This window comes from Macrotis lagotis, chromosome 6 (assembly GCF_037893015.1).
Source record: "Macrotis lagotis isolate mMagLag1 chromosome 6, bilby.v1.9.chrom.fasta, whole genome shotgun sequence".
NCBI classification, from domain to species: domain Eukaryota; kingdom Metazoa; phylum Chordata; class Mammalia; order Peramelemorphia; family Peramelidae; genus Macrotis; species Macrotis lagotis.
In genome coordinates this window covers 203,754,312-203,777,815 of record NC_133663.1, presented here as the reverse complement: position 1 = coordinate 203,777,815, position 23,504 = coordinate 203,754,312, and the positions used below count along the sequence as shown (strand labels likewise).

Here is a 23,504-nt window from a genome sequence, read left to right as displayed (position 1 = left end):
AATAGAACAATAGTATTCGATGACATACGTATACCATAGTTTGCTATTCCCCATTTGAAGGACATTTACCTGATTTCCAATTCTTTGCCACCACAAACAGGGCCACTATAAATATTTTTGTACAAGTGATGTTTTTACCCTTTTTCATCATCTCTTCAGGGTACAGCCACAGTAGTGATATTGCTGGGTCAAAGGATATGCACATTTTTGTTGAACTTTGGGCTTAGTTCCAAATAACTCTCCAGAAAGGCTGGATGAGTTCACAGCTCCACCAACAGTGTAGTAGTGTACCAAATTTCCCACAACCCTTCCAACAATGATCATTATCCTTTCTGGTCATATTGGCCAATCTGAGAGGTGTGAGGTGGTACCTCAGAGAAGCTTTAATTTTCATTTCTCTAATAATGATTTAGAGCAATTTTCATATGGCTATGGATTGCTTTGATCTCCTCTGTAAATTGCCTTAGCATATCCTTTGACCATTTTTCAACTGGGCAATGGCTTTTTACTTTAAAAATATGACTCAGTTCTCTGTATATTTTAGAAATGAGTCCTTTGTCAGAATCATGAGTTGTAAAGATTGTTTCCCAGTTTACTACATTTTTTTTATCTTGGTTACAGTGGTTTTATCTGTGCAAAAGCTTTTTTAATTTAATGTAACTGAGGGCGGCTAGGTGGCGCATTGGATAGAGCCCTGGAGTCAGGAGGACCTGAGTTCAAATCTGGCCTCAGACACTTAATAATTACCTAGCTGTGTGGCCTTGGGCAAGCCACTTAACCCCATTGCCTTGCAAAAGAAAAGAAAGGAAAAGAACTTAATGTAATCAAAATCATCTAGTTTGTTTTTGGTGATGTTCTCCATCTCTTTCTTAGTCATAAACTGCTCCCCTTTCCATAGATCTGACAGGTAAACTAGTCCTTGATCTTCCAATTTGCTTATAATATTGTCTTTTATGTCTAAGTCCTGTAACCATTTGGATCTTATCTTGGTAAAGGGTATGAGGTGTTGGTCTAATCTAAGTTTTTTCCACATTAACTTCCCATTTTCCCAGCAGTTTTTTTTATCAAAGAGAGAGTTTTTATCCCAATTGCTGGACTCTTTGGGTTTATCAAACAGCAGATTACTATAATCATTTCCTGCTTTTGCACCTAGTCTATTCCACTAGTCCACCACTCTATTTCTTAGCCAGTACCAAGCAGTTTTGATGACTGATGCTTTATAATATAATTTTAGATAAGGTAGGGCTAAGCCACCTTCTTTTGCACTTTTTTCATTAAACTCCTGGAAATTCTTGACTTTATTTCTCCATATGAATTTACTTACAATTTTTTCTAACTCATTAAAGTAATTTTTTGGAATTTTGATTGGCAGGGCACTCAACAGGTAGTTTAATTTTGGTAGAATTGTCATTTTTATCATATTAGCTCTACCTATCCATGAACAGTTGATATTTGCCCAATTATTTAAATCTGATTTAATTTATGTGAGAAGTGTTTTATAATTGTTTTCAAAAAGTTTCTGAGTCTGTCTTGGCAAATAGACTTCCAAATATTTTACATTGTCTGAGGTTACTTTGAATGGGATTTCTCTTTCTGGCTCTTCCTGCTGTATCTTGCAAGACATATATAGAAAAATTGAGGATTTATAGGGGTTCATTTTATAACCTGCCACTTTGATAAAATTGCTAATTGTTTCTAGTAGTTTTTTGGATGATTTCTTGAGAGTCTCTAGGTAGACCATCATGTCATCTGCAGAGTGAGAGTTTTGTTTCTTCCTTCCCAATTCTAATTCCTTCAATTTCTTTTTCTTCTTTAATTGCTGAAGCTATCATTTCTAATATGATATTGATTGTTAGTGGTGATAATGGGCACCCTTGTTTCACCCCTGATCTTATTGGTAATGCCTCTAGCCTCTCCCCATTGAATATAATGCTTGTTGATGGTTTCAAACAGATACTGCGAATTCTTCTAAGGAACAGTCCATTTATTCCTACACTCTCTAATGTTTTTAGTCAGAATGGATGCTGTATTTTGTCAAAAGCTTTTCAGCATCTATTGATATGATCATATAATTTCTGATAGGTTTGTTGTTGATATGATTGAGTAAACTAACAGTTTTCCTAATATTGAACCAACCCCGCATTCCTGGGATAAATCCTACTTGATCTTAATGTATTATCCTAGTGATAGCTTGTAATCGTTTTGCTAAAATTTAAGATTTTTGCGTCTATATTCATCAGGGAGATAGGTCTATAATTTTCTTTCTCTGTTTTAACTCTTCCTCATTTAGGTAACAGCATCATATTGGTTTCATAGAAAGAGTTAGGCAGAGTTCCATCTTTCCCTATTTTTCTGAAGAGTTTATATAGAATTGGACCCAATTGTTCCTTAAATATTTGTTAGAATGCACTTGTGAATTTATCAGGCCCTGGAGATTTTTTTCTTGGGGAGTTCAATGATGGCTTGTTGAATTTCTTTTTCTGAGATAGGGTTGTTTAGGTATTTAATCTCTTCTTCATTTAACCTGGGCAACTTACATTTTTGTAAATATTCATCCATTTCACTTAGATTATCAAATTTACTGACATAGAGTTGGGAAAAATAATTTCAGATTATTACTTTAATTTCCTCCTCATTGGTGGTAAGTTCACCTTTTTCATTTATGATACTAGCAATTTGATTTTCTTCTTTCTTTTTTTTTAATCAAATTGACCAGGGGTTATCAATTTTGTATTTCTATCAATTTATCAATTTATCAATGTTTGTATTTTTCCCCCTTCCCCCCCTTTATTCATATTCCCCAGTATTTTATTTCTGAATACCACCTGCTTCAGTGTGTTTGCCCTCCTATATCACCCCCTCCCCTTTCTCTTTTTCCCTTTTTCATTCCTTCCTTTTGTTATTTCCCCATTTTTCCACACTTCCCCTCCCTTTCTCCGTCCCCCCTCCCCTTTTCCCCTTTTAATACTTGAAAGGTCAGATGTTTTATAAGTTAACTAAGTATGTGTAGGTTGAATTTAAGCCAAGTCTGATGAGAAGATGATTCAGGTGTTTCTCATCTCCCTTTTTCCACTTTATTACCATAGGTATTTTGTACCTCTTAGTGTAATGAGATTTACCCCATTCAATCCCCTCCCTCCTCCCATCTCCTTCCTGTCCCCCCCTTTTTAAGGAGGTAGTGTTTTTTAGATTATTCTATTTGAATCATAGAAAATTCTGAGTATCTGTCACTTTTAGCTAAGTACAATCTGTCTAATGCAGTTAAAATTCTTGAGAGTTTTTAGAGTCTTTCTCCCAAGTGGGGTTAAAGCTAGTTACATCCCATTAGATAGCAGTCTCATGGATGGGTAATGTATGTCCATCACTTCTGGCTAGGTATATTCTCTCTGTTAGAGTTATAATTCTCAAGATTTATGAGAATAATTTCCCCCGTGCTGGAATATAGCCAGTTTCAACTTATTGGATAGCAATTTTTTTTACCGCCCCCCCCCCCTTTTATTTTTAACCACCTTTTCATGTGTCTATTGAACCTCCTGTTTGATGTCTAAATTTTCTATTTAGCTCTGGTCTTTTCATCAGGAATTTTTGGAATTTTTCCATTTCATTAAATGTCCATCTTTTTACCTGGAAGTGAAGGCTCAGCTTTGTGAGATAGTGGATTCTTTACTGCATTCCAAGCTCCCTTGCTCTTTGAAATATCTCATTCCAGGCCCTTTGATCCCTGAATGTTGATGCAGTCAGGTCCTGTGTAATCCTTACTGTGGCTCCTTGATATTTAAATTGTTTCTTTTTGGCTGCTTGCAGGATTTTCTCTTTCATCTGATAGTTCTGGAATTTGGCCACAACATTCCTTGGTGTTTTCATTTTAGGACCTTTTTCTAGTGGGGATAGATGTATTATTTCAATAACTACTTTGCCCTCTGGTTCCATGATATCAGGGCAATTTTCCATCACTAGATCCTGTAGTATTAACTCCAGGCTTTTTTTTTCTCTTCAATGTTTTTGGGAAGTCTAATAATTCTCAGGTTGCTCCTCCTTGACCTATTCTCAAGGTCAGTGGTTTTGCTGATGAGGTATTTTACATTTTCTTCTATTTTTTCTATTTTATTTGGTTTTGTTTAACTGGCTCTTGCTGTCTCATGGAATCATTAGTTTCTGCAGACTCCATTCTTTTTTTTTTAGGGAGGAGTTTTCTTCATTAACCTTTGACAACTCCTTTTCCAATTGGTCCATTCTGCTTTTGAAAGAGATTTCTATTTGACCAATTGAGGTTTTGAGAGAATTATTTTCTTTTTGTATTTGCCCAATTGCAGATCTGAGAGAATTATTCTCATTTTGTATTTGTCCATTTGATGATCTGAGAGATTTATTCTCAGTTTGTATTTGTCCAATTGTATTTTTTAAGGATTTGATTTCTTGTTGCAAGGTATTAATTATCTCTCCCAAATTTTCCGGTTGATTTTTAAACTCCTTCATTATTTCTTTAGGGAAGTCTTTCTATGTTGAAGACCAGGTCGTATTCTCCTCAGAGCTTCTATGTCTCTCTGAGTTAGGGAAGAATTTTTTCTATGGATCCACCTTTCCGCTGACCCTTCTTCTTTTTGCTAAGACCTTGAGTTGGGGAGGGACTGGTTCACAGGGTCTTGGGATCAATAGAGGCTTTACTCACTGAGTGCAGTTTCTTTGGCTGGCCAGTAGGAGGTGCTGGTTGCTTTCTCTGGCTTGTCTGTGACCTTGATTGAGGCCTTCTCCGTTAGCTTGAAGGGAGGAGTTGGAGCTAATGAATCCTTCTGTCTTCAATCAATGGTGGGCTTTGCCCTGGCCTGAGGTTATCCCTTTCACTATTGTCAGCTGGGCTGGTTCTTCTGATCACACACCTGTGCCTGAGGCAGAAATAGTCTGCAATTGTTTTTTTCTGGGAAGGGGCCCCAGCTGCAATGGAGGCCTGTACTCAGAGTTCATCAAGACCAGAGGAACCCAGGAATGCTGTCTGCAGGTTTCCTGTACCAGAGCTCTCCCCCCCAGCCCTGTTGGCAAGTTCCAGAGCGTCAGCAAGCCCCTGCTCCGTAGTTGACTCAAGACCCTGCAGTCTAGCCCCACTGCTGATCAGCAGGTCTGGCTCTCTGGCCCTCAGACTCCCTGGCTCCAGTTCAGCTGCTATTCTAGTTGATCCACCCTCTGTGCTCAGACTTAGTAGCTTGAATTCCTCCATTGCTGCTGAGGGAGAGTGAATATAATTTTAATTATTTGGTGTGTGTGTGTGTGTGTGTGTGTGTGTGTCTGTGGCAGCTACTAAGACTGAAAATTTACGTGATCTTTTGTACAGCTCAATAACACCTTGAACTTAGCAGCTTCTGGCTTATTTTTCTCTTCCCTGCTAGATTGTTCATATTAGCTAAGCTATTATTTCTGCTTATGCATATTGTTTACTAAAACCTTCCTTGCTGCTTCATTGTAATTTCCCACTGGGCAAAAAGCAATGACTGATTTCTCCCTTAGCTGTTGCTAAAATGGGAAAGCAGCTTACAGAAGAAGATACTGTATATCTTCTTAGTTATTTATTCAGTTCTTCAGATATCATGAATGTGTTATATTATTTGTTACTCTAGTTAAATTTTGTTAGTGGTATTCCTATTTGAAAGAATGAGTATAATGAAATAAACTTAATAACAGGCATTATCATGTCCAATTTTTCTTGAATATGTTCATTTGAAAATAATCCATGAAAGGAAAAAATTTGTGCATTATGCTATACTTTGATATTGAAATTATTTGTGTTTTTGTGCTCTACAAATGATGGTCTTTGTATATTCTAAGGATAATTGTTTTTATAAGCAATATGTAACATGATATATCCCACAAAACATCTCATAGTATAAAGAAGAGAAAGATTACTGTAGAGTATGGTGAACTAAATTCCATGTTAAAAATCCAGAATGAATATTGATATGGTGAAATCACACATTGAGTGTTTATAGCAGCATTTTTAGTAGATTACATATTAAAAAGGGAAAATCTATTTATCTTAACCTCTCAATTCTCTCTTCACACACTGAAGTAGTTTGTGTTTATTTTACTGTTGTGTAACTATTTCTTCCTAAAACTTTGTTTAAAAAAATCTCCTATGAAACAGGTAATGAATGTTATTTGAAAATTGCTATAATGAAAGAATAAATAAATGCATAATAGAATTTTATTTTCACCTTCTTAGAGTTATATGGAGTTTGTTTTTCTCTTATTCCTTGAAATATACTAACATTTTTAAGACTCTAATTTTACCTTTTTTCTCAATTTTTTAAAGATTTATTACTTTGTATTTTTACAAAGTACATTAAACATATTGTAAAAATAAAGATACTATGCTTTGTTTTTGTTAGAATGAAAGAAAAAGACAGTAAATGGAGACAGAGCTTGACAGCATTCTCTTGAAAACTTGCGTAGAACTAGAACGCGCTGAGACACAGCCAAATCTGCAACATCAGCCAATTCAAAGACCCTTCCGTGGTGACGGCATTATCACATTATCACAGGGAGAAGGAAATGGATACAGCCCAACACTCCTGTGAAAACTATGACCTCTTTGATAATTCTGGTATGAAAACAGTTACTTAATGTTTATATTATGACTAAAAACCGTGATAATTCTTCGCAGATTTGTCTTATGTTTCCATATCATTTTCTTCCCAAGACTTTTTTCTTCTTACATTTGTTTGTTTGTGTATGGCTTATATCTTTATAATAATTTGAATGGCATTTTGTTTTAAATTTTCCTATTAGGCATTATTTTCTCATGCTGGTTTTATTAACCAATAAATATGTAAATGTGTTATGTTCTATATTTGACACATTTTTGAATTTAATTGTTCAAAAGTTTATTAATTGCTATCTACAGAGTGCTGGGCTAGGTTTAGGGAAGCTAAAATTCATTTGTTAAGATATCATCCCTGCCATAAAGGAACTTACAATGTGGGATTATATATTGAGATAAATACAACATTTAGTTTTAAAAAGGATCAGAGAATTCTTGAAATTCTTAACTGGAAGGCACTATTACTCACTCAGTCTACTCCAACATTCTTGAACAGGAGGAACCAATTTTACCACACCCCTAACAAAACTTTTCACTTCTATCTGAGTACCTCTAAGTAATGAGGATAATATTAAGACTTGTTCTTTTTTTTGGATGATTCTCATTTGGAGGAAGTTATTCCTTAATTTGAAAATTTGGTTCTACCTAAATTTTGCCCCTTGTTTATGCTTTATGGAGCCAAGTCATCAATTCTAATCTCTTTCATCTCTTTCAAATAATTCAGAAGAGAACTTTTAGATAAATCATTTCTTCTCCAGGTTAGGCATATGTAATTTTAAAAAAATTAACTATGATTTTAGTGGAATTTACATTACTACAAAAATACTCAGGTTAATATTTAAATTCTTAAATTTGTCTTCTTGAAGATGGGACATAGTGGGTTTTCAGGAATCTTCAAGGAATCATACTTTTCAGTAACTTTTCAACTCACACATCAGTTCATTTGTTTCTTTTTATCTACAGATGTTTCAATTAGTGGTATTACTGGGTCAAAGGGTATGCACATTTTTGTTGCCCTTTGGGCATAGTTCCAAATAGCTGTCCAGAAAGGTTGGATGAGTTCACAGCTCTACCAACAGTGTAATAATGTCCCAGATTTCCAACAACCATTTCAACAATGATCATTATCCTTTTGGTCATATTGGCCATTCCGAGAGGTGTGAGGTGGTACTTCAGAGAAGCTTTGATTTTCATTTCTCTAATAAGTAATGATTCAGAGCAATTTTTCATATGGCTATGGGTTGCTTTGATCTCATCTGTAAATTGCCTTTACATATCCTTTGACCATTTGTCAACTGGGGAATGGCATTTTTTTAAAATATGACTCAGTTCTCTGTATATTTTAGAAATGAGTCCTTTGTCAGAAACATTAGTTGTAAAGATTGTTTCCCAGTTTACTACATTTCTTTTGATATTGGTCACTCTTTTCATTTTTGATACTGGTAATTTGATTTTCTTCTTTTTTAAGCCAAATTAACCAAATGCTTATTCATTTTGAGTTTTTTCTTTCATAAAATATTCTTAGTTTTATTTATTAATTCAATAGTTTTTTAATTATAATTTTATTAATATGTTGATTTTTCAGAATTTCTAATTTGATGTTTAAATGGGAATTTTTTTTCATATTTTTTCTAGCTTTTTAATTGTATACTTAATTCATTGAACTGCTCTTTCTCTATTTTTTTCATGTAAACATTTAGAGATATAAAATTTCCCTTAAGTACTGCTTTGGATGCATAAAGTGATATAGTGTGTCATTGTCATTATATTTAATGAGATTATTGCCAGTTTCTATGATTTGTTGTTTGACCCGCTCATTTGTTAGGATTAGATTATTTAGTTTCCAATTAATTTTTAATCTGTTTTAGCATGATCCTTTATTATATGAAATTTTTATTACATCATGATATAAAAAGAATGCATTTGATTGGGAAATTTTTTTGCCCTAAGGCATGGTTAATTTTTGTTTAGGGGCCATGTAATACTTAAATAAAGATATATTTCTTTGTATTTTCATTCAATTTTCTCCATAGGACTATTATATTTAAGTTTGAAAATTCTAGTCCCCTTCATCTCCTGAAGTCCCTCGTAGTTTTGTCATCTATTTCTTCCTTTAATGCACTTATCCTCTTAAGAATTTGATTGCTATATGCCTTATTGCATATATATATATATTTAGTATAGATATTACATCATACCTTTTAGCAAGATAAGTTTATTCCCTTATTTCTTTGAATTAGATCTTAATTTTTTGCTATTGCAAATCAGAAATGCCACCCTTTTTTAACTTGAGCTGAAGCATATTATATTCTGTTCTAGCTTTTTACTTTTACTTTGTATGTCTCTCTGTTTCAAATATATTTCTTATAAACAATGTATTGTAGGATTCTAGTTTTTGATTCACTCTGCTATTAGTTTCCATTTTTCAGAGATTTAACCCCATTTCCATTCAGAATTATGATTAAATATGTATTTCCTTTCACCCTAATTTTTTCCCCTTTCACCCATGTCCCTTCTCATGTATTTTGCTTTTGACTACTGCCTCCTTCAATATGTCCTCCCTTCTGTCAACTGCCCTCCTGCTCTCCCAACCTCCTATTGCCCCATTTTCTTTTTTCTTTCCCCTCCTACTTCCTTAAGATAGATTTTTTGACCCACCAGAGTTTGTTATTCCCTCTTTAAGCCATAAGTGATGAGAGTATGATTCAAACAATTAAAACCTCTGCCCTTCTTTTCCTCTACGATAAGAGATTTTTATTGTTTCTTTATGTGATATAATTGATCTTATTCTGCCTCCCTCTTTCCACTTCACTCAATATTTTTTCACCTCTTAATTATTTTTAATCGTCACATCAAAGTCAACTTATTCCCACAATCTTTAAGTACTTTTGCCTTCTCACTGTCTTAATAGAGACACAATTCTTAAGAGTTACTAGTATCATCTTCCCATGTAGGGATGTAAACAGAGTCTAACCTTATACAATATCATGTTTTATTTTTTTTCCTTTCCTTGTTTACCTTTTTATAAAAAAGTACTTCTCTTCACCTATACTGGACTGCACTTCCCTTTTACCTAAGTGAGACAGACCTATCCGAAGTCCTCCTTTATGTACTGGAAATTTGTTTCACTTCCATTTTTTAATGAACTTTATTGCTCCAGAATTCCTTTAGAGGCTTGATTTAATGTTACTTCCTAGGGAAACTGGAGAAAACTCCAGTACCTTCCTGACCTCTCTCTGCCATACTGACTCCATCCCAATAAAATTCTTGAATGCTCAGAATTAAATTAAAATATAATTGGGAAATCTTTGATTGAAATAAATAAAACAATATAATACAATACAGATAATGTTAATTGTGACCCCTAGGGTACCAAGGATCTTTTTCTTTTTTACTTTGACATCACTGGTATGTGATATTCTGATTAACACACACAATTCATACTTTGTTGAGTTATACACCTGCTGCACTATATTTGGTAGGAAAATTCTAATTAGTTAGAATTCCTCTCTACAAAAATCCTACTTTGTGATCTCCTTTTATTTAGGTGATTATAAATTTACAGAGGCTATTGTGGCTTGAGCATGAGCTCTGTCTGGTAAGTCTTGCCAAACTAGAAAGGTTTTGAGTGTGAATTCAATTATACAAAGTTTGTTATTTTTCTCAAAGTTATTGTTATTCTAGTTCAGTGAATATTTAGGTTCTTGTAGTTGTAGTTGGAGGAGTCTTTAGACATAGTAACTCCCCAAAGATCATGTCATAAGAGAGGGTTATATTAGTGGAAAGATTATTCCCACAAAGTATATCCTAATTCTTAAAAGTACTGATGTTAATTTAGAATCAAGGTAAACATTCTAGGAATGTAAGAATGGCATTTGTCAATTGAAACAAATAGAATTTAAACCTCTCCAAAATGAAGATAATTTAATTTAAAGGGAACTACAAATGAGTAAGCATGTTCATGATTTTCTAAAAATCAATATCTGTCAATATAGCCAGTGATCTTGACACCTAGAAAAAAAAATCTCAAACGAATCATCAAAATAGTGGTTTGTGTCCATTTAGAGGAGATAATATCACTTGGAGCTACTATAAATTTATTAAAATCTGTTAAAAAGAATTTACTGTCAAGCTAACTCCATTTCATTTTGATAGTTACTGTTTTGGTACATCAGGGACTAACATATCCCTGGATGTTAGCAAGGCTGTTTTGGCATTATCTCTTGTAATATTGTCATGGTAGTTTAGTGATGTGGACTTGATGGTAGTGTGCAATTTAGGTGAATTCAGAACTAGCTGAATTATCAAAGCCAAAGGGTGTTAATTAATGCTGAGTTATACAAGCATGGAGGTAGTTTCCTGTCAAAAATATCCCATTACTCTTCCTTTGGCCTTATCTATTTACTCTCCATAGTCATATAGTACCATGGGGCTTTGGATAGACTGAGATTTGTATGTATCAGTTAAGAATGTTTATGATTCATTATAAAAAACAAGGACTATACACTTCAATCTGGTTAGACTACATTTGGAGTAGTGTATTCAGTTTTGAGTGCCTTTTTTGTTTTAGAAGACTGGGTCTTCCCATCTTACCAAGACTGGAAGTGCAGGAACACTGAATCACACAAGTTAGATGAACCTCCTGTTCAGCAAAGCTTTGATCTGTTCTTTTTGTAACATACACCAGTCAATTGCTCTTTAGGCAGAGGCAATCTGGTCATCCCCCATTCTTAAGAGATCACCACATTAATGCTAAAGAATGTGAACACCTTATTGCCATATCCCACTGTAGCTGATACTTCCCAAACTCCAGAACTCCATCCCCTTCATTTCACCCTTATCTGTTCCCAATCCCTTATTTAGCTTGGAGAATAGGTGTAAACTATTTTGCTAGAGTTGTCTTTTAAAAGTTGCAACAGCATCCCTGGGAAGGTAGCCAGGAGAGAAATCTCATCACACAACAATCTATTGAATGAAGTATGTTTGTTTAGCTTAGACAAGAGAAGATGTAGGAAAAGTTGAAAGAGCTGTGCAGAAGAGATATTAGACTTGTGGTGTTTAAGCTGAAATGTTAGGATCAATTCAAAGGAGCTACTACTGGAATAGAGCTGCCAGTTAGGGTAGTAGATCCAGGATAGGTATTTTCTTCTGCGGCAGATTAAAATCCTTCTACAATTTGAACATGGATTAGTGATCTACTATATACCAAATTAAATTCATTATGTGGTACCCAATTCTTTGACAATAAAGCATTCCAAACTTAGCTAATTTCGACACATTTCCTAAGATTTTTTAAGCAGCTACTGAAAGTATCTGATTCTTAATTTATAATCATAAATCATTATATATTATATATAATTATAAATTATAATTTATGAAATTCATATATTATATAATTTATATTTATATGTTATATAATTTATGATATTTCTATTATAATTATATATTATATAAATTATATAATTTATAATATTTCTTCAATTCCAGAAAGATTGAACTTAGAGTGTATAGATTTTCTTTGGAATTTATATTAGTCATCTCTAATTAAATTCAAAACTTATTTCTAATTAATGCTGTGCTGAATTTTTTCTTTTATTATTGTGAAGAAAATTTGATATAAAATAATGACCCTTTAATTGAAAATATAAAGTATAAATCACTTAAAAAGATATAAAGATAGATATCTAGAATTGTCTCTCATCATTTTTATTGGGCCTTAAATTTCTAATGAAACATGAATAATCTAAACAGACCCATAACTTGACAGACTGTGAATGTTTTTGTTTAATTCCAATTGGGTTGGAAAGCCCCCAGAGTCAATAAACTTCCAAAACTTGAATCTCTTGGTGAAACTCATCATAATGGTAATGCAACTAATCTTTATTTGTTATCACATCTGTGTTCTTTCCATTTATTTTTACATATATTAGTTCCATAAACTAACATTTTATTTTTGAAAATTTGTTTTCATTCTTTTGCTCTGAATTTTTTTGGCATAGGTATTTGTATAGCTTAATTTGATATTCTTAAATTGAAGTTGAAAAAATATTCCAGTTAGCTTTTGACCATAATAATTATTCCAAAGAAAAAGAATAAAATCTTTAAATGTTTAAAGATTTTTACGAAAATCTTATTTAATGGTAATATGAAGGAGTCTTAAGGTGTTCTTTGTATGTTTACTGTACCAAATATATCTTTTCTCATGTAAATATGAATCTTGAATACAAAATATCAGAATAATGTTCTAGTCAAAAGAAGTAGAGGAATTAAGGTTTAAAGTCTAAATACCTAAATAGGATTTTCTTATAAACACTAAATTTAAATGCCCATATATTTGGTTAAATAATGAGTGTGTAGAGTGGACATGATGTTGTAGAATTCTTTAATTTAGTCCATATTGAACTTGGGAAATAAATAAAAATTGTGACTTAGATAAGAGCATAAATTAGAACATTACTTTGTATAAATCTGAAGACTTGTCAGATGGTAATTAGAGAATACCTCTAGAGTTTTAAACATTTTATGGTATGACATTTAGTAAAGAGAATGCTATATACAAAGAATGATTAGTGTATATCCTTTATTTTTTAAGAAAAAATATTTTGTTTCCAGATTCCTGGTGCTGGTACTTCAGATAAAATTAATTATCCTTTTCAGATATTATACTTTTATTAAATCTGTGAGATTCTGTTCAGTTTCCTCCCATAAATTGTCCAATGATTCTTTTTCTGCAATCTTTGAATTTGGATTCTAAAGTAGCATTTATGTTGACTTTGCTCTCATTACATGACAGGCACCTGTGTTTTTCTGATCATATATATCAGTACAATCATTTTTGAGCTAATTTTTTTGCACAAAAACCAATCTGTAGCTTCCTTATATCCATCATATAGGGCATATTCTTTATTTAATGAACTCTGCTAGATACTAAGAATACAAAGATAAAATGAAAAACAACAGAGAGACCTCTGAAGTCTCCCTATCTCCTTACTATCTGTGCACACAGATAGTAAGGAGATAGGGAGACTTCAGAGGTCTCTCTGTTTTCCCTAAGACAGGACTCTGTTGATTTGCCCATACCAGATCCAGGTAGCAGTCTGGGGCCCCATACTGCTATAGTGGAGCAGGGACCCTCCTCACAGCTCCAGGGTAGAGGGGACTGATTGTGGTCATCCACAGACAAGCGCAGACCAGGAGAGCAGTGAGAGCCTCTCAGAAGACCTTGAAGGAGTTGATATTCTTGGAAGTGGAGAGTGTCCCCAAAACCTCAGAAGCCTGGGATAGTGCGCCCTCTACCCTAGAAGACAGAGTTCCACCTTAACAAAGAGTTAAAATGAAATTATAAGCTAGGGAAATGAGCAAACAGCAGAAGAAAAAGTCTGACCATAAACAATTACTTTAGTAAGGATCAGAATACACACTCAGAGGATAACAAAGTCATGGCACAAAATCCTCCGAGAAAAATAGGAATTGGTCTCAGGTTATGGAAGAGCTCAATAAAAGATTTTGAAAATCAAGTAATGGAGGTAAAGGAAAAATTGAGAAGAGAAATGAGAGTGATGCAGGAAAATCATGAGAACCAAGTCAGCAGCTTGGTCAAGGAGACACAAAAAAATATTGATGGAAAATAATGTGATAAAAATCAGTTTAGGTCAAATGGAAAAAAGTTGTCCAAATGGTCAATGAGGAGAAGAATACCTTAAAAAGTAGAACAGACCAGATGGAAAAGGAGATAGAAAAAGCTCTCTGAAGAATATAACTCCTTCAAATGCAGAAATGGAGCTAAGGGAAGCTGATGGCTTAGTGAGAAATCAAGAAACAACAAAACCAAAAGAATGAAAAATAGAACAAAATGTGAATTATCTCATTGGAAAAACAACTGACCTGGAAAACAGAACCAGAAAAGGTAATTTAAAAATTATTGTGTTACCTGAAAGTCATGACCATGAAAAGAACCTAGACTTCATTCTACCGATCACCTCCTGAAAATGATCCCAAAATAAAAACTCCCAGGAATATTATAGCCAAATTCCAGTTAAAGAGTTAAAGAGAAAATATTACAAGCTGCCAGAAAGAAACAATTCAAATACTGTGGAACTACAGTTAGGATGACACAGGATTTAGCAGCTTCCACATTAAGTAAGGGCTTTGTAAGAACTAGAATATCATATTCTGGAAGGCAAAAGAAGTTGAATTACAATTGAGAATCAGCTACCCAGCAAAACTGAAGATTCTGTTTCAAGGGAAAAGATGGATATTCAATGAAGTAGGGGACTTTCAAACTTTCCTGTTGAAAAGATCAGAGCTGAACAGAAAGTTTGATCTCCAAGTACAGGACTCAAATGGAACATAGAAAAGGTGGACAGGAAGTTCTAATTATGAGGGATTTAATGATGTTGAACTGTGTGTATTCCTGCATGGAAAGAAGAATGAATCTTCTTAATTAGAGCAGTTGGAAGAAGCATATATAGACAAAGTACAGGAGTGAAATGAATATGAAGGTATAAAATAAAGATGGAGGTACTGGGCTAGAAAGGGATGTACTGGGATAAAGGGAAAGGAGAGGTAGAATAAGATACTTATATAAAAGAGGTAAGAACAAACTTTTACAGTAGAGTGGAAGGTGGGGCAAGGTGAGGGGAATGAATGAATCTTTGTTCTCTGTTACTCTAGAGGAAAAAAAGGAGAGGAAAGGGATGGGAGAAAGGGGATGGGGGAGGGGAGGTGGAGATTGATGATTAAAGAGAAGGAAGACCATGGGGGGACTGCAGTCAGGTACAACTTTTGAGGAGGGGCAGGGTGAAAGAGGAGAGAGAATGAAATATAAATGGGGGCTGGGAGGAGTAGGACAGAGGAACAATACAACTAGTACTGGCAACTGTGGGAAAAACAAAATTGAAGCAACTTCTCTGATGGACTTAAGGTTAAGAATGTGATTTATCCCAGAGAAAGAGCTAATGGTATCTGAACTGAAGTGCACTTCTCCCCCCACCCACTTTATTTTTCCTGAGGTTTTTCTATCTTTGTGGGGGGAGGGGGAATTATGTTTACTATTGCAAGATGACTATTGTAGTAATGGGAAAACAAATAAATTTTTTAAAAAGGATTATCAGAGAGTCTGGAAAAAGAAAATCTGGAGACCATTTGGGTCTCCCTGTTTCCCTTTGGGTCATGTAAAATATTGAATATTGGATACATGATGGTCTGCTCAAATGATTTCTGAACTTTTTGATTGCCAGACATGACAAATATTTATAGGAAATTGAGATATTCCATATTGATACCTTTCTCTTTTTTATTATGAATTTCTAGGTAGTAACTTGCTGCTATAATTGTAATTTTTTATCTTTGTCCTTTAAATTTGATGCTAATTTTTATCTTTGTTCTAGCAAGTCAATATGAAAGCAAAATATGCTGTTTCAGAACTTGCTCCCATAATGCTAACTTGTCATCCTGTCAAAAATGGTTTTTAAGTTTTTGTGTTATAATTTTCAGTGATCATCATTCAGCATCTTCTGACTGCATTGATCTTTTTGAACTGTTCATGATTTACAGAAGTGTAGTTTTTATGTAGTTCAAAAGCATTTGATGTTTTCATATTTTAACCTTAAAATGTATTTTCCAGCATCATTTCCACACCATCCTCTTTCATAATATATATTTAGTTTGTAAATATTAAGATGTTTTGTAGTTTGAAGGATCTTATGGAGAACTTTGTAGAATTTATCTACTTAGTTTCTCATCCTTTGCAACAGATGTTCATGAATAAGTGGAGTTATATTTTATGACTTTTTTTCTCTAATATTTATTATGAGAAAAGAAAGGCAAGATGGCCAAATATTTGATGCTTTGTTATTAATTGCCATTGGATGTATAATAAAATTGAATGTATAATAGACTGGACAACTAGATGGCACAGTGGGCCCTGAGTCCAAATTCAACTCCAGACCCTTACTGACTGTGTAATCTTTGACAAATCTTTTAGCTTTCATTGCCTGGTATCCAGGGTTATCTCCTATTGTCCTGATTAATATCCTGACATTTGGACTCATGTCACTAAAAAGAGGAAGTGAGGTGGGTGACTTATGGGTCAGCATCCCCTCACTCAAATCCAATTCATGTGTATGTCATGGCATCAGCTTCCTGATGTGATGATCTTCTTAAAGAATGAAAGACAAATATCACATGAATAAAATAAACATTACCAGCTCTTTTAATTGTCCATAACGGAAAACACCCTTCCAATTCTTGTATATTCTTGTTTTATTCATATTAAAATTACTAACATGGTTCATTTCTTTAGTAGAATATTGACTCTATGGTCACTGAGTAAAGAGCTCACATTTCTTTAGGTTTTTTGGTTTTTGGTTTTGCTATTTTGCAAGTCAATGGAGTTAACTAACTTGTCCAAGGTCACACAGCTAAGTAATTATTAAGTGTCTGAGGCTGGCTTTGAACTCAGGTCCTCCTGACTCAGGATCTGTGCTCTATCCATTGTGCCACCTAGTTTCCCCAAAGGATTTCACATTGAATATGAAGCTAAAAATGGTGTGATTCATAGCAGAAGGGACCAAATCCTTATTATTTTTAACTTTGCACCATTTCATGGGTTTCTTTTATATTTGCATCTAGTGGCCGGTCTACTTTTGATAAGCCACTCTATATTTAGCTATCTTGGTCTTCGGTGATATCCACATTCATTTATTAGGACTATACTTTCCAGTAGATTAAAACTCCAGCACTTGTATACCTAGAGTCTAATCTCTTTAAGGGCAGAGACTGTTCAATTTTTGTCTTTTTATTCCTGTATCTAACATAATGTCTTATAAAGAAAAACCTTGAATGATACTTACCAAATACATGGAGGATACAATAAATTGTTGATAGAATTATAAATCCAAGATGATAGTCAAGTATTGGAAATGTACTTTTGTGGAAGCAGACCACCATAGTTTGATTCAAGCATCTACTGAAGTCATCCTACTCTTTGGTATAAATTAATAGAGTTTGTCTTTATTAGACAGAAATGTCTTTATTAGAAGAAAGTCTGGTGTTTGCTATATAACTTTATCAAGGAAATTTGAAATGATATAACAATATGTAAAATATTTAAAAGTAGGGAATATTCTTGTTTTTCCAGCCATCTCAAATCATCAGTCAGTTGACCATTCAAAAATTTTTTTCAGAAGCATGGATATATTAAAGAATTAAAAATGTTTATTCTTTTTTGAAGGCCAAACCTTTTGGTTGACCTAGATTTAGAATAGCCATAAGAACAACATTTAGATTTGTTTTCAAGTGAAATCATAAATTAAATGAATCCAATATTTTGGTTTTAGAATTTATCTGAAACACTGATTTGAGGTAGCAATATATATTTCTGAATCAGAACTGAGTGTACTCTGAAAATTTTAAAATAGTAACATTTTCATTTTAATGTATAAAATATGATGGCAGCAGGTAGGTGGTACAGCACTGGCCCTGGAGTCTTAGCACAAGGCCCTGAGGACCTGTGACTTCAAATCTGGCCTCAGATACTTGAATACTTACTAGTTGAGTGATCTTGAGCAAGTTGCTTAGCCCTATTGTCTTGGAACCCCTCCTTCTCCCCAAAAAGTAAATCTCTTCCCCTTAATGATTTTGTTTCTATTTTAAGCAAGAGAACATAGAGAAAATAGTGTTGTTTTACATATTTTGTATTTTTGATGTTATGTATTTATAGTATAACTAGTTAAATTTGAGTTTTGAAAAAAAGTTTTGGATTTATGTTTTAGTTTCTATAGATTCTTTTCATAGCATCATTTTAATTTGCATATTTTCATGCAATGCATGTTTATCAATCTGAATACTATTTAAGTAACTAAAGTTCCTTACTTTCTACTGTAGTTCTAAAATCAATTCTATACCTGCTTATGGGGAACAATGCAGCATATAGTTAAGAAATATTCCCCAAAATACTTAATTTCAACATGAGTTTATCAGTTTTTAATCACTAATTTTTTTACCAGAGAATCTGGCAAATATTTTTTCTTCCTTGCTGATACCTACCAAAAAATTTGTAAGCTAGTTATAAGTGGAAAAGAATACAAAGAGATTAGAAATTAATTTATTTTAGTCATTTCCTATAAAATGCCAACCAAATAAATTGATTCTTAGTTGAGTTTTCTTATTAGCCATTTAACTTGATAATAATATGATTCAGGGGTGGAGAGTATGCATAAGGAAGACTTAGTATCTCTGGTGAGAGAGCTGCCAAGTCCTTTTCAGAGCTACTTTGATGTTCACCTGAGCCAGCTAACTCTCATTGTGACTCCAAGAAACTGTAACATGTACAGCAGCAACACCCTGGTAAACTGTTTTTAGATGGAATAAACCAGGTTGAGGGGTAACAAAGGGAATTTCAAACTCATCAGTAAAGTGGGAGGGGTGATTGATCAACCCAAGTATATGAAGTGTTCCACTGATGGAAGGGGTAGATAAAAACTATTCATTCCAGTGGCATGAAAGCTGAAGTATAGGTAGAGCATTTAGAGCTTGGTTAGCATCAAAGATGCCAAGATCATCCACTATAACCATAGCTATCACTAGGTGTCATGACTTTGTTTTACTGCTGGACCATGATAACTTTGGAAGAGAGAGAGGGAATGACTGCATGTAGATCTGCCTCACTTAAATACAATTTACTAATGCAACAAGACATCACTCAAAAGTACTCCTCAAAGTCCTGTGGCAATAGACAAGTGATAAAACAGCAGGTGTGGATACACTAGGAGCTGTAATCACAACCCTGCACAAAGGTGGTCCAGAAGGGGCTAAAAGAAGGTGCCCTAAAAGTTGTCTGCTTGGCTAATTCCAACCTGATTGCCACAGCAGGTGGGGATCCTACCTTGTAGTCAAAAGTCAAAAAAAGTTCAAAAATTTCTTCAGAGAAAATTCCACTAACCATCAGTGCATGGAATTTGTGCAGACTCATAGATAATACAAGATCCAGTAGACCTGAAAGACAAACAATTCTTTTTGCAAAAGAACTCAACAGATATTTCATCCAAATAGCAACCAACAAGGCTAGCAAAGGAATACCAGCTTCAGAAGTCAGAACTGGATAAAGGTTTGTCTGGAATGGTCACAGTGAAGAGGAGTGCCTTGAAACTGGTGAAAGTTTTGCAATCAAAATGAATATTCTAGTCAACAAGCTTGAATGCTTATCAAAAAGAGTGAATGACAATGAAATTCACTTGCAGGAAAACACCATGCCTGTGCTCCTACCATGATGAACTCTGATGAAGTCAAGAAAAAATTTTATGAAACCCTAGAGGCCCCCCCCCATCAGTGTACCAAAAGAGCATAAGCTTATAATTCTGAGTGACTTTAATGCTAGAGTAGGCTCAGACTACCAGACATGACAGGAAATCCTTGAGAAGAATGGAGTTGGAAACAGCAATAGCAGTGGTCACCTACTTCTGAAGACTTGTGCATCTCGTGATGTTCTCATCACAAACAAGTCCTCCAGTTACCAAAATACAATAAAACTTCCTGGATGCACCTTTGCAACAAATATTGGCATCTAATAAAAATTGGCATATGTGATTGTAAATAGAATATACAGACAGAATGTGAAAGTGACTAAGGCAATGTGTTGGTGCAGAGTACCAGACTGATCACAGACTCAACATATCTAAGCTAAATATTCTATGGCAGCAGCACTAAGGCAAAAGGACTACCAGAAGGATGAATGTAAAAAAAATTAAGAGTGTCTCTCTGAGCAGGAACAGTTGTTGTTAACTTGGAGGGAAATTTGAACTTACATATAGTTGGCAACAGTATAGCAGAAAAAGAGTGGACAACTTTCAGAAATTTGATATACAGTACTGCATTTGCTCATCTGGTCACAAACATCAAGAATGGTTTGATGAAAATGATGGGGAAATACAGAAGCTGCTAAATGAAAAAACTCCATAGGGCTTACTAGCATGATAGTTCATCCATTTCTAAGAAGGCATTTAATTACATCAAAAGGAAAGTCCAAGTAAATCTTAGAGTCATGAACTCAAGAGTAAGACGGCAGATGAAATTCAGTTTGTTTTGCAGATAAGTCCTTTTATGAAGCCTTGAAGATTGTTTATGAGCCAAAAATATATAGTATATCTAAACTATTAAGTATTGTTGGAGCTACATTGATTAATAATAGGGACATGATCTTAGAGAGGTGGGCTGAGCACTTCCATAGTGTTCCTAACAAACCATCATCAATCAAGGCAGAAGCCACTGAAGCTGCTTACCTTAAATTGAAGTCAAACTATCCCTAGCTGAAATTCCAATTGAAGAAGAGGTTTTGAATGCCATAAGGCTCCTTTCTTTTTTTTTTAGGTTTTTGCAAGGCAAATGGGGTTAAGTGGCTTGCCCAAGGCCACACAGCTAGGTAATTATTAAGTGTCTGAGACCAGATTTGAACCCAGGTACTCCTGACTCCAGGGCCAGTGCTTTATCCATTGTGCCACCTAGCTGCCCCTATAAGGCTCCTTTCATATGGCAAAGTACCTAATGCTGATTCTCTTCAGCTGAGATTTACAGTGTGTATGGGGGGAGGGGGGCAGTCCATTGCTCATCCAAAAGCTGAATGACATTTTCCATGTTATGTGGCATGAGGAGGTTATTTCCAAGGAGTTCAAGTATGCCTCCATTGTTCTTCTCTACAAAGCTAAAGGGAATAGAATGTCCTGTGACAATCACGAGGGTATTTCTCTTTTGGTCATTGCTGGTAAGATTCTTTCCAGTCCTTCTCAATAGTCTGATCCTGTGTCACTTCCCTGAGAGCCAATATCACTTCAGAAAGGATCAAGGAACAGCTGATAAGGTGTTTGCTGCCTAGAAACACTAGGGAAATGCCAGGTGTAGAGCAGAGGTCTATATAAACATTTGTAGATCAGACCAAGGCCTTTCCTATAATCACTCTTGAGTGCTTGTGGAAAATGATATCAAAGTTTAGTTGTCTGGAGAAGTTCATCACTATTGCACTTCAGTTTCAGTGTGGCATGCTTGCCCAAGTTCTAGATGGTGATCAATGCTTTCAAAATTTCCCAGTCACCAATAGAGTGAAACAAGAATGTAGCCCTGTTCTCATGCTTTTAAACATGATGCTTTCAACCGTGTTACCAACTTTCCTGAGGATGAAATTGGCATCAAGGTCAGCTACTGCACAGACTGTAATTTCTTCAATTTGAAAATGCCATAAGCCAAGACCAAAGTAGAGAGAATGTAGTGCATGATTTTCTGTTTGCTTCTGAAGCTGACATGGAACATAGAATAATCAATTCTCTGCTGTTTGTGCTAATTTTAGCCTAACAACACCAAGAAAACACAGGTGCTCCATCAGCCGCACCATACCATCTAATATATGTGGAACCATAAATAGCAAATGGAGAAAGTTTTGAATGTTGTGGAGAGGTTCACTTAATCTTGGCAGTATACTTAACAGGGAGAGGTACATAGTGATAATGAGGTTAATAAATGCATTGCCAGAGCTAACTCAGTATTTGGGAAGCTCTAAAAGAAAATGTGGGAGAGAAGTATTAGACTGACCACCAAACTGAAGGTCATCAGAGTTGTTGTCTTGACCTCATTGCTGTATGACTGCGAAACCTGGACAGTCTTATCAGTGACATGCCAGCAAACTGAATGGCTTCCATTTAATTTTATGTTGAATTCAGTGAACTGGCTGTTAAAATGGCACTTGTCAGGGTTCTCTCTGGAGGGGGTGGCATCTGGGAAGTCCCCAATGTGGTAATCATAAATTTACATTCCTTACATTTACATTGCTTTTTTTAATGTTTATCTATGCAACAATATTTTCTAAAGGTCAGTAGTAATGCTCTTCCCGTTCACAGATGAAAAAAATTGATGGAGCTGTGCTTGCAATATATATTTATTCATTTTTTCAAACTCATTATACCTTTGATGAAATACTACATTTTAATTCCCTCATTTCCCTCGTTGTGGTTACTTCAGTACACAAACTTATAATGTAAAGAGAAAAAGTGCCAGGGGGTGACAAGCTATCATTTGTTTCCTTTTTGTGTTACTCCCAAAATTCCCCCAAGATATTATGAGTGCACTGGTGATCCCTGAACACTGAATTCAATGAACCAATAGAAATATAAATTTCAGGAATTATCACCCATTTTAAAAGCCATGAAATGTAAGGAAAAAAAGGAGTAGGTAGGTAGAATGAATTTTAGTTCTTCCTATGTTCCAATATTGACTGATTTCACTCCATAAAGATGTGTTTGCATACTATAAGTAATACATCAATCTAGTTTTGTGTAGCTCTTTTATTTTTCTTATTTGAGTATTGAATGCATGAAATATTAAACTACTTTCAGTATATCTTTTATATACTTAAAATGGTCATTAGGGTTGTTTGAATTTGAATCTCACTACTGACTGAGGTTCTTTCTTGAGTTAAACTGTCAAGTATTGAAATGTTACTATAGAGAGCACTACTTCAATGGGCTGGCTATGTTGTTAAAATTCCAAAAACTTAACCAAAAAGATTATTTTATGGGGAACTCATATAAGGCAAGCACTCACAAGGGATCAGAAGAAATAATAATAGGACACCCTGGATATCTTCCTTAAGAACTTTAGAATTGATTGTGCAGCATGAGATACACCACTCAGCAATGGCATGTCCTCATCAGCGAGAGTCCTGTGCTCTATGAGCAAGGTAGAATTGAAGCAGCTCAAAGGAACCATGAGATACATAAGTTAGCATGAACACTTTAAGTGGGCTGTTTGTATCCAATCCATGAGAGAGCACTCTGAATTCCAACTATGTGATTAATCACTGTCAGACACACTGTAATTTCTCATATCTAATGATGCCATTTCTTCTTCAGTAATGAAGGATTAAGAATCA

General features: G+C 34.5%; 1 long non-coding RNA gene across 2 annotated transcripts in view; it reads left to right on the top strand.

Moving 5' to 3' along the window:
* LOC141491981 (uncharacterized) overlaps window positions 1-23,504 on the top strand; it is a 52,291-nt gene that overhangs the window by 2,773 nt on the left and 26,014 nt on the right. For both annotated transcript variants that reach the window (XR_012469822.1, XR_012469823.1), the window contains exon 2: window positions 6,378-6,592. This is a non-coding gene — a long non-coding RNA (uncharacterized LOC141491981). The remainder of the gene's footprint in view (window positions 1-6,377; window positions 6,593-23,504) is intronic.